The sequence below is a fragment of the Apium graveolens genome, chromosome 1 (assembly GCF_009905375.1).
Source record: "Apium graveolens cultivar Ventura chromosome 1, ASM990537v1, whole genome shotgun sequence".
Classification (NCBI taxonomy): Eukaryota; Viridiplantae; Streptophyta; class Magnoliopsida; order Apiales; family Apiaceae; genus Apium; species Apium graveolens.
In genome coordinates this window covers 57430185-57441920 of record NC_133647.1, presented here as the reverse complement: position 1 = coordinate 57441920, position 11736 = coordinate 57430185, and the positions used below count along the sequence as shown (strand labels likewise).

Genomic DNA, 11736 nt, shown 5'->3' with positions numbered 1-11736 from the left:
AAAATATAGGACTTCTCTCTAAGAGTCAGTTAGACAAGAAGATATGTGAGGTAACTTCTAAGGCTTCCAAACTTAAGTCTAAGAGAGGTAAAAATGGGCAACAAGGAATAAACAAGGAAAACAACTATAAGTACATTCATAATGCTCCTAGGAAAGCTTGTTATAATTGTGGTAATACTAATCATATTGCTATTGATTGTAGGAAGCCTAAAAAGAAAGTTTCTTAAATTCCTGAATCTGATATTAGTGGTAGATCAGTGTTATACAAATCACAAAATCCTTGTTCTCACTGTGGTAGCAGTTGTCATTCTATTTACACTTGTAAAGATTATCATAGTTTGTATCACAATAATTATGATCATTTTCCTAGATTCAATCAAATTGATTTCTTAAATAGAACTGCTAAACTCAATGTGCATTAATAAGTGAATTTTATATCCACTTGGAACGCTTTATTACAAGCTTAAATTGGTGTTTTGGACTCAAGTTGTTGGTATTTTGATGTGTTTTTGTGTTATTGCTTTTCAGGTATCAGTTAAATGAAGAAAGGAGCTTTAAAAGGAAATATGATAAGAAGTGATCATATTTGGAATCCAAGGCCATTGTCAAGTTGTAGGGAATCTCGTTAGCTTCGCGTGAACAGTTGAATCACCTAATTCTGACGAGTAGAACTTAAGTTATAGCCAAAATAAGATTCATCAGAATTTTTCCAGAAGGGTAGTAGGTGCCAGGTCCAATATGGTCTTATATATAATTAAAAATAAGGGGTTTTCATCATCCGGGAAGATTGGGATACCAAGGAGAAGACCTAGAAGCACAAAACAACTCCGAAAAAGAAGATCTTGTTTTCTACTTGTGATTCTTTGAATTAGTTGTAAATTTGGATGCTTGTTTTCGTTCTTGTTGAACCTAGATCTCGTTTATTCGTACTTTAATTATTATTCAGTTTATTAAGACCTTGTTTTAAAGCATGCTTTTATTGGAACCCATGGTGACGATGAGTTCAATTATGGGTTGATCGTTATCATGGGATTCTAGCGGATTTACTTATTGATTTCAATAATTAATTTGTTTCGATATCTTGGTGTGTGGTGATTGATTGATATCCTAGTCTTGGTTGGGCTTATTCGTCTTATGTGTGTAGCTAACATATAAGATAGCATCTTAATCTCTATTGAAGCGACAGTGAATTTAGAGATTTAGAACTTGCCATGCTAGCATAGGTTCATGTATTTGTTATGCATGATTCGTAGGTAATTTTAACCATCTTACTTGCCCTATGTAATCACGATAGATAACTTGCGCATTAAACCGTTATAATTTCAATTCTTATAGACATATAAGGACTAAGCATAATTGGTGTCTATTCAACTTCTATCTCTTTTATGGATGCTTGGTAGTAGGGTATTCGTACAACGAAAGTTGGCATTTACTAGTTTTGTGTTATCTGATTAGTGTCATCACCATTACATGCTAAGGTTAAGAACAATAAGGCTATTGAATGAAGTATTTAATGAAGTTAGAATCCCATGTTTGTCATATATAGTAATTTAACCTCAATTCTCTTAGTTAATGTTATTTAGTATCATCTCTTAGTTTAATCAAAACCCAATTTGTTATTTGTCTTAGAATTGAGCGATAACCATACATTGTTGCATAGGTGCATAAATTGAACTTAAACTAAATCAGTCTCTGTTAGAACGAATCTGATTTGTATTGTATACTACTTACGAACGCGTATACTTGCTTAAATTTTAGCGCGTGTTTTTGCCCTAGCAAGTTTTTGGCGCCGCTGTCGGGAACTCGGTGTTAATTGTTTAGTTTATGTGCTTATCATCAGTGGTCGTTAAAGTTCACTGACTCGGACTCTTTTACTTTCACGGTATACTTGTTCTGTTTCAGGTACTCATTACAATGGGAGACCCAGCAGCACGAACGAAAGCCTTGATGGATTTTTCTCAACCCAAGATCAATGACATTCAATCTAGCATTGTCAGGCCAGCTATCACAGCTAATACCTTTGAGATCAAGCCTGGCATAATTCAATGGGTGCAGAATTCAATCCAGTTTGGGGGTTCTTTAATGGAAGATCCCAATACGCACATTAGGGATTTCATTGAGATCTGCGACACCTTCAAGTTCAACGGTGTTTCTGAAAATGCTGTGAAGATGAGACTGTTTCCATTCTCTCTGAGGGACAAGGCTAAGAGCTGGTTACACTCTCTACCAGCTGGTTCAATTACTACTTGGGAGGATCTTGCTCAGAAATTTCTTACTAAATTCTTCCCTATGGCGAAGACAGTTGCAATGATGAATGCTCATACTCAATTTGCGCAGCAAATGGGAGAAACTTTGTGTGAAGCTTGGGAGCGCTACAAGGAGATGCTTAGGAAGTGTCCTCATCATGGAGTGCCTGATTGAATGATCATCAATTGCTTCTATAACAGTTTGGGAGCACAGTCCAGACCCATGCTCGATGCAGCATCAGGCGGAGCATTATGGGCGAAGAGCTATGAGGAAGCTTATGATCTAATTGAACTGATGGCTGCTAATGAATATCAGTATCCAGCCCAGAGATTGCCACAGAGCAAGGTAGCAGGAGTTCTTGAGGTGGATGCAGCTATGGCTATCACTGCTCAACTAAAGGAGTTGTCTATGAAGATCGATTCTCTGGCTAACTTGGGTGTTAATCAAATAACCAGTGTTTGTGAGCTATGTGCAGGTTCGCATGTGACGGAGTAATGCGCTATATCTAGTGACTCAGCTCAGTTTGTGAGCAACTTTCAGAGATCGCGGTAACCAGTTCCAGACACTTATCATCCTAACAACTGGAATCATCCTAACTTCAGCTGGAGCAACAATCAGAATGCGATGCAACAGCCGTTCCAGCAGTTTGGAAATAAGCTATTCAACCCTCCTGGTTTTCAGCAACAAATTACACCAAAATAACAAACTCTTGGTGCATGTCTATCTTCGAATGAAAAATCTGAATTGGAGGAGTTGCGGCTTATGTGCAAAAACCAGGCTCTTATATGCCAAAGCCAGGATGTTTCTATCAAGACTTTGGAGAACCAAATAGGGCAAATTGTTAATGCCTTATTGAATCGACCACCAGTAACGCTTCCTAGTGATACAGAAACAAATCCAGGCAAGAGGGAAGTTGAAGAACAGGTGAACGCCATCACCTTAGGGTCTGGAAAGGTCGCAAGCCTCCAAATTCAGCAAGACGAAGGGCCTGAAAAATCTCAAGTTTCAAAAAATGAAGTTGTGGCTGAAGAAGAAGTGCAGAAGGATGCCGAGGTGGAATCAAGGAAGAAAACTGTGGAACACACTCCTCCTGAGGTTAATACAGGGGAGAAACAGATCTATCATCCACCTCCTTTTCCTAAGAGGCTGCAGAAAAAAAAGCTGGATAAGCAGTTGAGAAGTTTTTGAAGGTGTTCAACTTCATATCAACATATGTAAGTCATATGTCATAGACCTATTTGTATATTCGAGGATTCAACTCAACTCAAATAAGAATGTAATAAGTAAATAGTGGATCGACCGTCAGAGAGATCTCGCAAAGTAATATCTGTCAAAGGATTCAGAAACAAGGTTCATCTACAGACTTGAGGAGTTAATTCACTGGAAGAAGTTCAAGAAGTTGATCATGCCTCAGTGATATAAGTCAAGATCGTGGATTTAATCAAGTGACAGAGATCTCGTCAGAGTATCATTAATTACAAGGATTTAATCTGAAGAAAATCAAAGCGTCAAAGTCAAGACATGAAGAAACGTCACGGAAGTTAGTCACTCATGAACCAGACAGTACATCGAGTGTCAACGTTGAAGTGGTGGAATTGATTCATAATTTTCAGTGATTTTCAGAAGATTTGCAGAAGAATGGTTGCTGCTCAAGACTAGAATTAATTCTCTATTAATTAATTAAGTCATCTAATTTAATTAAGAAAATAAATTATATCTGCGAAGAATAATTTATTTATTAATTGAATTAATTGATTAATTAATTCTGAATTAATTCTAGGAATTTTCAGAAGTTTAATTGGATTAAATTCAAGCATTAAATCAGCAAGACAATTGAAAATGAACTAGCATGACAATCAGGATTGTCATACCGATTGTCATGCTAGGCCATATTCAATTGTCACACCGAAAGTTACTCTAGGAGGATGATTGTCTTGCTAGTTCATTCTGATTGTCATGCTAGTTCATTCAGATTGTCTTGCTAGTTCATTCAGATTGTCTTGCTAGTTCATTCAATTGTCTCACCGAAAGTCTTGCCAGCTATAGGATTGTCATGCCAAGTCAATTCTATTCATTTGTTGATTTAAAAAGAAGCAGAGAAGCAGCAACTTATTATTAAGAACACAGAAGTCAAGAAACAAGGCAGAAAAGAAAATCAAGAAGAAATATTTCATCTTTTCATCTGCATACTTCAAGATTAAATTTCTAGATTGTAAAGTTAAATCCAATCCACTAGAAATCTTTATCTTGCTCTTGTGTATCAATCTAGCGGATTAAAATCCCTAGAACTTAATCTCAAATCGCGTTTAGCATTTGATTCTAATTATTGCAAAAATAGAAAAAGTTCATGTCGAATTTATTCTAGATTTGTGATAATTAATTTGAGATTAATTCCTTGTAATCGATACAGTTGTTGTAACACCTTTCAAGTTTAATAATATTTTTATTTAACTTGAATTTTGTTTCACATTTTTTATTCCGCATTTAATTCGATTATTCGGTACTGTTTGTATTCAACCCCCCCTTCTACAAACACATTGGGACCTAACAATTGGTATCAGAGCCTTCTGATTAACGAACAAATCAAGATCCTAGACTTTTGTGATTTTTCAACTCCTTGAATTTTTATTTATTCAAAAATTCATAATGACTTCACATAAAGTTGGAACCGTTAAAATTCCACAATTTGATAAAGAGAATTATATCATGTGGAAGAAGAAGATGCTATTATTTTTACAAGTTGCAAATCCCAAATATTCAAACTTGTTAAAGAAGGGTATAAAAACTCCGATGGTTATTGAACCGGAGGTAATAATAGATGGTGTGGTGACTAATGAAGCTAGAACCTATCCAAAAGAGCCTGAAGATTTTACTCCTGCTGAGAAGGAAGAAGCCTCCTTGGATGCCAGCCTTCAATTAATATTAATTGATTCCCTTGATCCCTTGATGAACAGACATGTGATGAACTGTAAAAATTCCAAACACATGTGGGAAACTATTGAGGTGATTAATGAAGGCACAGAGGAAGTTAGGGAGAACAAGTTGGAAATCCTAACCTCTGAATATAAACATTTCAAATCAAATCCAGGAGAAGGAATTACTGAAGTGTTTGAGAGGTACAATGCGTTGATCAACAACCTGAACATCAATGGAAAGTATTATTCAATCAGGGAGGTCAACAAAAAGTTCCTTTTAACACTGCCAGCTCATCTTGAACATAGAATCACTGCCATTAGAGAAGCTAGAGATCTGAGTGAGATTTCTTTGGACAGGCTCTATGGAGTGTTAAAAACCTATGAGTTGGAGCAGATTCAACAGAAGGAAGTCTACGGGAAGGATAGAATGGTCAGCACATCTACTGCACTTGTAGCTGAAGGTCAACAACAACAACAATCTCAACAGTTAGAAAGAATGGTACAGTTTTCCAAGGGCGAGGAAAATGAGTTAGTAGCAGAATATGATCCTCCTACTACAAATCAATCAAGTGATGATTTTTATTCCTTGGAAGAGCTGGAGCAATTGGAAGATGAATCAATGGCCCAAATTGTCAAGAGATTCTCCCATGTCAGATTCAGGAGGAATCCCAAGCTTAAGTACAAGTCCAACTACAACAAATTCCAGAAAGGTGGATCTTCATCCTCTAACACCAGCAGTGGTGGGTACAAAACAGGGATGGTTGATCGAAGCACCATTAGATGCTATAACTGCAATGAGTTGGGACACTTTGCCACAGAATGTAGGAAGCCAAAGCAAGTAAGAAAGAACTCTGAAAGGGCTTATCTGGCAAAGGGAAGAAGCTGGGATGATACTGACAGTGAAGATGAAGATGAAGGAAATCTTGCTCTTATGGCTATTGATGGAAAAGCTTCATCGTCAAGAATAGAGGTAAAACTTTCTGATGCTGAAATGGTTTATCATCTAAGAGGTAACTTAGATTGTGCACGTCGTGATAATGAACTGTTAAGTTTACAGATCACAGACCTTGAGAAAGAGGTCAATGAATTAAGACTTGTGCACATTAATCAAGACAAATTAAAAGAACAGGTATCTTTTCTAGAGAATAGAGTTGACTGTTATAGAAAACTCGAAACTATTCTCAAAGACAAGATCACCGGTCTTGAGACTAAGGTTAGAGCCTACTTCAATTCTTGTTCGAAGGCTAAAGAGTTCTACAGTAAGCAAGCTGTTAATCAAACATCTGGAATAGGTTATGATTACAATGCTGCTATTGGAGAATTAGGCATAAACTCCCCTCCTCATGTCTGTGCTAAAGGGAGGGAAGTACCACATGTGCTTAAGGGTGTTGATGAACCCCTCTATAAAGCATCAATTGCTGAACCATTTGATGCGACCTCTTCTGTTATTCAAGAAGAAATACGTGCTGAAGATCTTGCTAATGAGAAGATTGTTTCCAAGTCAAGTGAGTCGAAAGTTCCGGTCAAAGTTGTGAAAGCAACTGAGACTAACTCAGACACACATGAGTTGGATAACAATAATGCCATGTCTACCATGCATAAATTGCCTGCTGTTAATCACTCTCATAAAGCATGTGGTGTTGCTAATTGTATGTCTTGTGCTTTTAATATGATGTATGCTTATTTTAATGGTAAGCATGTGTCTAATGATAAGACTACTCCTCGTCAGCATGTGAATAACATGAAGCATGATAGGTCTAAGACTGCTAGTCCTTCTAAGGCTAGAAAGGAGACATTTGTGCCTAAGCTTAAACAGAAATTTGTTAAGGCTGTTTACAAGGTCAAATGTTCAGTCATTGAGAAAGTTGAGACAATTAAAATTAAAAATGTTGTTTTGCCTGACAAAGGACAATTCTACAAGTATGCCGGGCCCAACCAAGTTTGGGTTCCGAAGAAGGTCTAATCCATTTGTAGTGCAGGGCATTAAACAAGTATAACCGGTAGTGTGGATTCTTGACAGTGGATCATCAAGACATATGACCGGAGATAGAGCCCTGCTATCAAATGTGGTTGAGAAAGCTGGCCCCATGGTTACCTTTGGAGATAACAGCAAAGGTTTATCCGAGGGATATGGCTGTTTGCAAGCTGGGAATGTTATCATTATAATTTTGTATATTGTGCTAGGTTATTATCAGGAAGCATCATCTAACATATAGCACCAGTGACGAGACTTGAGAATATTACGACATATCAGACACCTGCTGCACATTACACTTGGAATTGTACTCTAGTAAGATGTGTACAAGTGTACTCCTGATTGGTAAGTCAAAAGAGGAAGTCAGTGCATCACAGTTCATGGACTTTGCAGTTGCAGATCTATTGGACTATGCAATCTCTTCTTCACAATCTCACTTCAGGTTGGTATGAACTAGTATACTGCTCAAGCAATCGTCAAGGACATGGTATGGCACTCTACCAGAAATTGTAATTTTATATGAACTAGTAGAGTCGTCATATTTATGCAACATAACAATTAGTATCTAAAGTACTTGACAAGTATCGGTCAATGATATGTTGTTAACATTATGTTGCAGATATTTGTAAGCTTTTGACATGAATGAGAATTACTTAGACTTTACCCTAAGTGATCAATGTTTTATCAAAAACTCATTCATATTGAAAAACAAAATCAAACTTCTTTCTACATTAGTGATTTCTTATTTCATGTAAAATCTTTTGAAATCACTATTGTAAATCATTTTCTCTCTATTACCATATGTTCTATGATACAGGTTCAGTCTCCTATGACTTTCTTTCATTGACAGTCATGAGGTTGAAAACCCACAACATCTATCCCAGACTGTAAAGACAAACACAAAAACAGAACCAACCAACACTCTTTTACCACTAAAAGTAGTATGAATGAGCGTGAGGGAGATAGTGCCTAGTGCACCATATAAGGAAGGTTCTGTAGTCAACCCAGTAGCTCTGTCTCCTACATAGATGAGTATTATTTAAACCGAGACAACTGCTAGCCCCCATACATCTTCTCAAAAAGATGTAATGGCTGAAAAGGCACAAAAACAGTTACTAGATTCATTCTCTCAACAGGGTGAGTCTATTGAATTTTTCCTGTCGGCCAAGGTATCCGATGTAGTGTCACCACTTCAAACATAAACAATTCTTGATGCACAAGGAGAGGTTACACACACAAAGGATGAGTTGACGGAAACAAGAGTTTCGACCATTTTAAGGTCAGATTCGATTGTTCAAGGTTCGTTAGTGGACCAATTGCCTTTACAGGTGTTAGGAGAGGATACTGATCCAAAAGCCATATGTCAGTGGTCAGTGTCTACCTCCCCAGGCTTAAATCCCCTGGATGCATCTGCGGATAGTGGATCTGACATAGGTGCAGATCGGCAACTTGTTGACAATGATTCAGATATTACCTGATAAGTCACAAGGAAATGTCTTCACAGACATTAGAAGGGAACTTTGATCTTTATGCTAAATTCGTTGGATCATTGTTTACCTTCCCAGAATTCAAATCTGGAACCCTAAAAGGGAAACTAGCAACTTGTAAATTATGACTCAGATTCATCTGACGAGTTTAACAAGGATGGGGATTTGCGAACTCCCATTGCACCACCTGTGACCTCCTTAAGGATGGCTAAGGTGATTTTCCTTGCAGGTACAGCTGGATTATGGAGCTATGAGAGAAGAGTGATACACTTGTGAGAATGAGTGTAAACACGAGTGGAGAGAAGAGTGAAACACATGTGAGGTACACTAAACAGAATCACACACTCACAGTGAGGTAGAAAGAGAAACTACTTGTTATTTCTTTTCCAACCAAGTGAAATATGAGAACTCCTTCAGACGACGGCATACATTCCTTCTTTAAGGGGGAGATAAAAGCTTAAGTAATAGTTTGGAGGATTCCTCAACTAAGGGGGAGAAATAGCAGGGAGGAAGAAAAAGATCCTAAAAATGTACACTACACCACACCATTGTTGTTTTTATCTGCGGATCCTATTGTACGGGAGAGGTGGTAAATACAAGGTGATTTCCTAGTAAGGGAAGAAGCTGTTAGGGGAGTACCATTGGTTTTTATCTGCGGATCCTATTGTACGGGAGAGGTGGTAAAACGAAGGTGATCTTCTTTAATCAGTTGATTCTCATAGGGGGAGAAGCAAGAGATATGGGCTTCTCAACAGGAAATGTGGTTGTACAAATGAAGATGGAACTACTTGAAGATATGTTCAGTCTAGAGGAACATCTACTTGGAATCTGGAAAATGTTAAATCTAGTCCAGAACTTTTCTACTATTTACTTTGCATGTATGTTTATATCTTTTTCTTATTTGTTAGTTGAGTTATCCTCTAGGTATTTGTGTGTTATTGTCTAACAAACAAATAGGGGGAGATTGTAAGTCATATGTCATAGACCTATTTGTATATTCGAGGATTCAACTCAACTCAAATAAGAATGTAATAAGTAAATAGTGGATCGACCGTCAGAGAGATCTCGCAAAGTAATATCTGTCAAAGGATTCAGAAACAAGGTTCATCTACAGACTTGAGGAGTTAATTCACTGGAAGAAGTTCAAGAAGTTGATCATGCCTCAGTGATATAAGTCAAGATCGTGGATTTAATCAAGTGACAGAGATCTCGTCAGAGTATCATTAATTACAAGGATTTAATCTGAAGAAAATCAAAGCGTCAAAGTCAAGACATGAAGAAACGTCACGGAAGTTAGTCACTCATGAACCAGACAGTACATCGAGTGTCAACGTTGAAGTGGTGGAATTGATTCATAATTTTCAGTGATTTTCAGAAGATTTGCAGAAGAATGGTTGCTGCTCAAGACTAGAATTAATTCTCTATTAATTAATTAAGTCATCTAATTTAATTAAGAAAATAAATTATATCTGCGAAGAATAATTTATTTATTAATTAAATTAATTGATTAATTAATTCTGAATTAATTCTAGGAATTTTCAGAAGTTTAATTGGATTAAATTCAAGCATTAAATCAGCAAGACAATTGAAAATGAACTAGCATGACAATCAGGATTGTCATACCGATTGTCATGCTAGGCCATATTCAATTGTCACACCGAAAGTTACTCTAGGAGGATGATTGTCTTGCTAGTTCATTCTGATTGTCATGCTAGTTCATTCAGATTGTCTTGCTAGTTCATTCAGATTGTCTTGCTAGTTCATTCAATTGTCTCACCGAAAGTCTTGCCAGCTATAGGATTGTCATGCCAAGTCAATTCTATTCATTTGTTGATTTAAAAAGAAGCAGAGAAGCAGCAACTTATTATTAAGAACACAGAAGTCAAGAAACAAGGCAGAAAAGAAAATCAAGAAGAAATATTTCATCTTTTCATCTGCATACTTCAAGATTAAATTTCTAGATTGTAAAGTTAAATCCAATCCACTAGAAATCTTTATCTTGCTCTTGTGTATCAATCTAGCGGATTAAAATCCCTAGAACTTAATCTCAAATCGCGTTTAGCATTTGATTCTAATTATTGCAAAAATAGAAAAAGTTCATGTCGAATTTATTCTAGATTTGTGATAATTAATTTGAGATTAATTCCTTGTAATCGATACAGTTGTTGTAACACCTTTCAAGTTTAATAATATTTTTATTTAACTTGAATTTTGTTTCACATTTTTTATTCCGCATTTAATTCGATTATTCGGTACTGTTTGTATTCAACCCCCCCTTCTACAAACACATTGGGACCTAACAATTGGTATCAGAGCCTTCTGATTAACGAACAAATCAAGATCCTAGACTTTTGTGATTTTTCAACTCCTTGAATTTTTATTTATTCAAAAATTCATAATGACTTCACATAAAGTTGGAACCGTTAAAATTCCACAATTTGATAAAGAGAATTATATCATGTGGAAGAAGAAGATGCTATTATTTTTACAAGTTGCAAATCCCAAATATTCAAACTTGTTAAAGAAGGGTATAAAAACTCCGATGGTTATTGAACCGGAGGTAATAATAGATGGTGTGGTGACTAATGAAGCTAGAACCTATCCAAAAGAGCCTGAAGATTTTACTCCTGCTGAGAAGGAAGAAGCCTCCTTGGATGCCAGCCTTCAATTAATATTAATTGATTCCCTTGATCCCTTGATGAACAGACATGTGATGAACTGTAAAAATTCCAAACACATGTGGGAAACTATTGAGGTGATTAATGAAGGCACAGAGGAAGTTAGGGAGAACAAGTTGGAAATCCTAACCTCTGAATATGAACATTTCAAATCAAATCCAGGAGAAGGAATTACTGAAGTGTTTGAGAGGTACAATGCGTTGATCAACAACCTGAACATCAATGGAAAGTATTATTCAATCAGGGAGGTCAACAAAAAGTTCCTTTTAACACTGCCAGCTCATCTTGAACATAGAATCACTGCCATTAGAGAAGCTAGAGATCTGAGTGAGATTTCTTTGGACAGGCTCTATGGAGTGTTAAAAACCTATGAGTTGGAGCAGATTCAACAGAAGGAAGTCTACGGGAAGGATAGAATGGTCAGCACATCTACT

The 11736-nt window shown here is 36.7% G+C and overlaps 1 pseudogene; it reads right to left on the bottom strand.

The window, feature by feature from the left end:
* Positions 1 to 2314: 2314 nt before the first annotated feature.
* LOC141681002 (small nucleolar RNA R71) lies at positions 2315 to 2411 on the bottom strand (annotated as a pseudogene).
* Positions 2412 to 11736: the final 9325 nt, after the last annotated feature.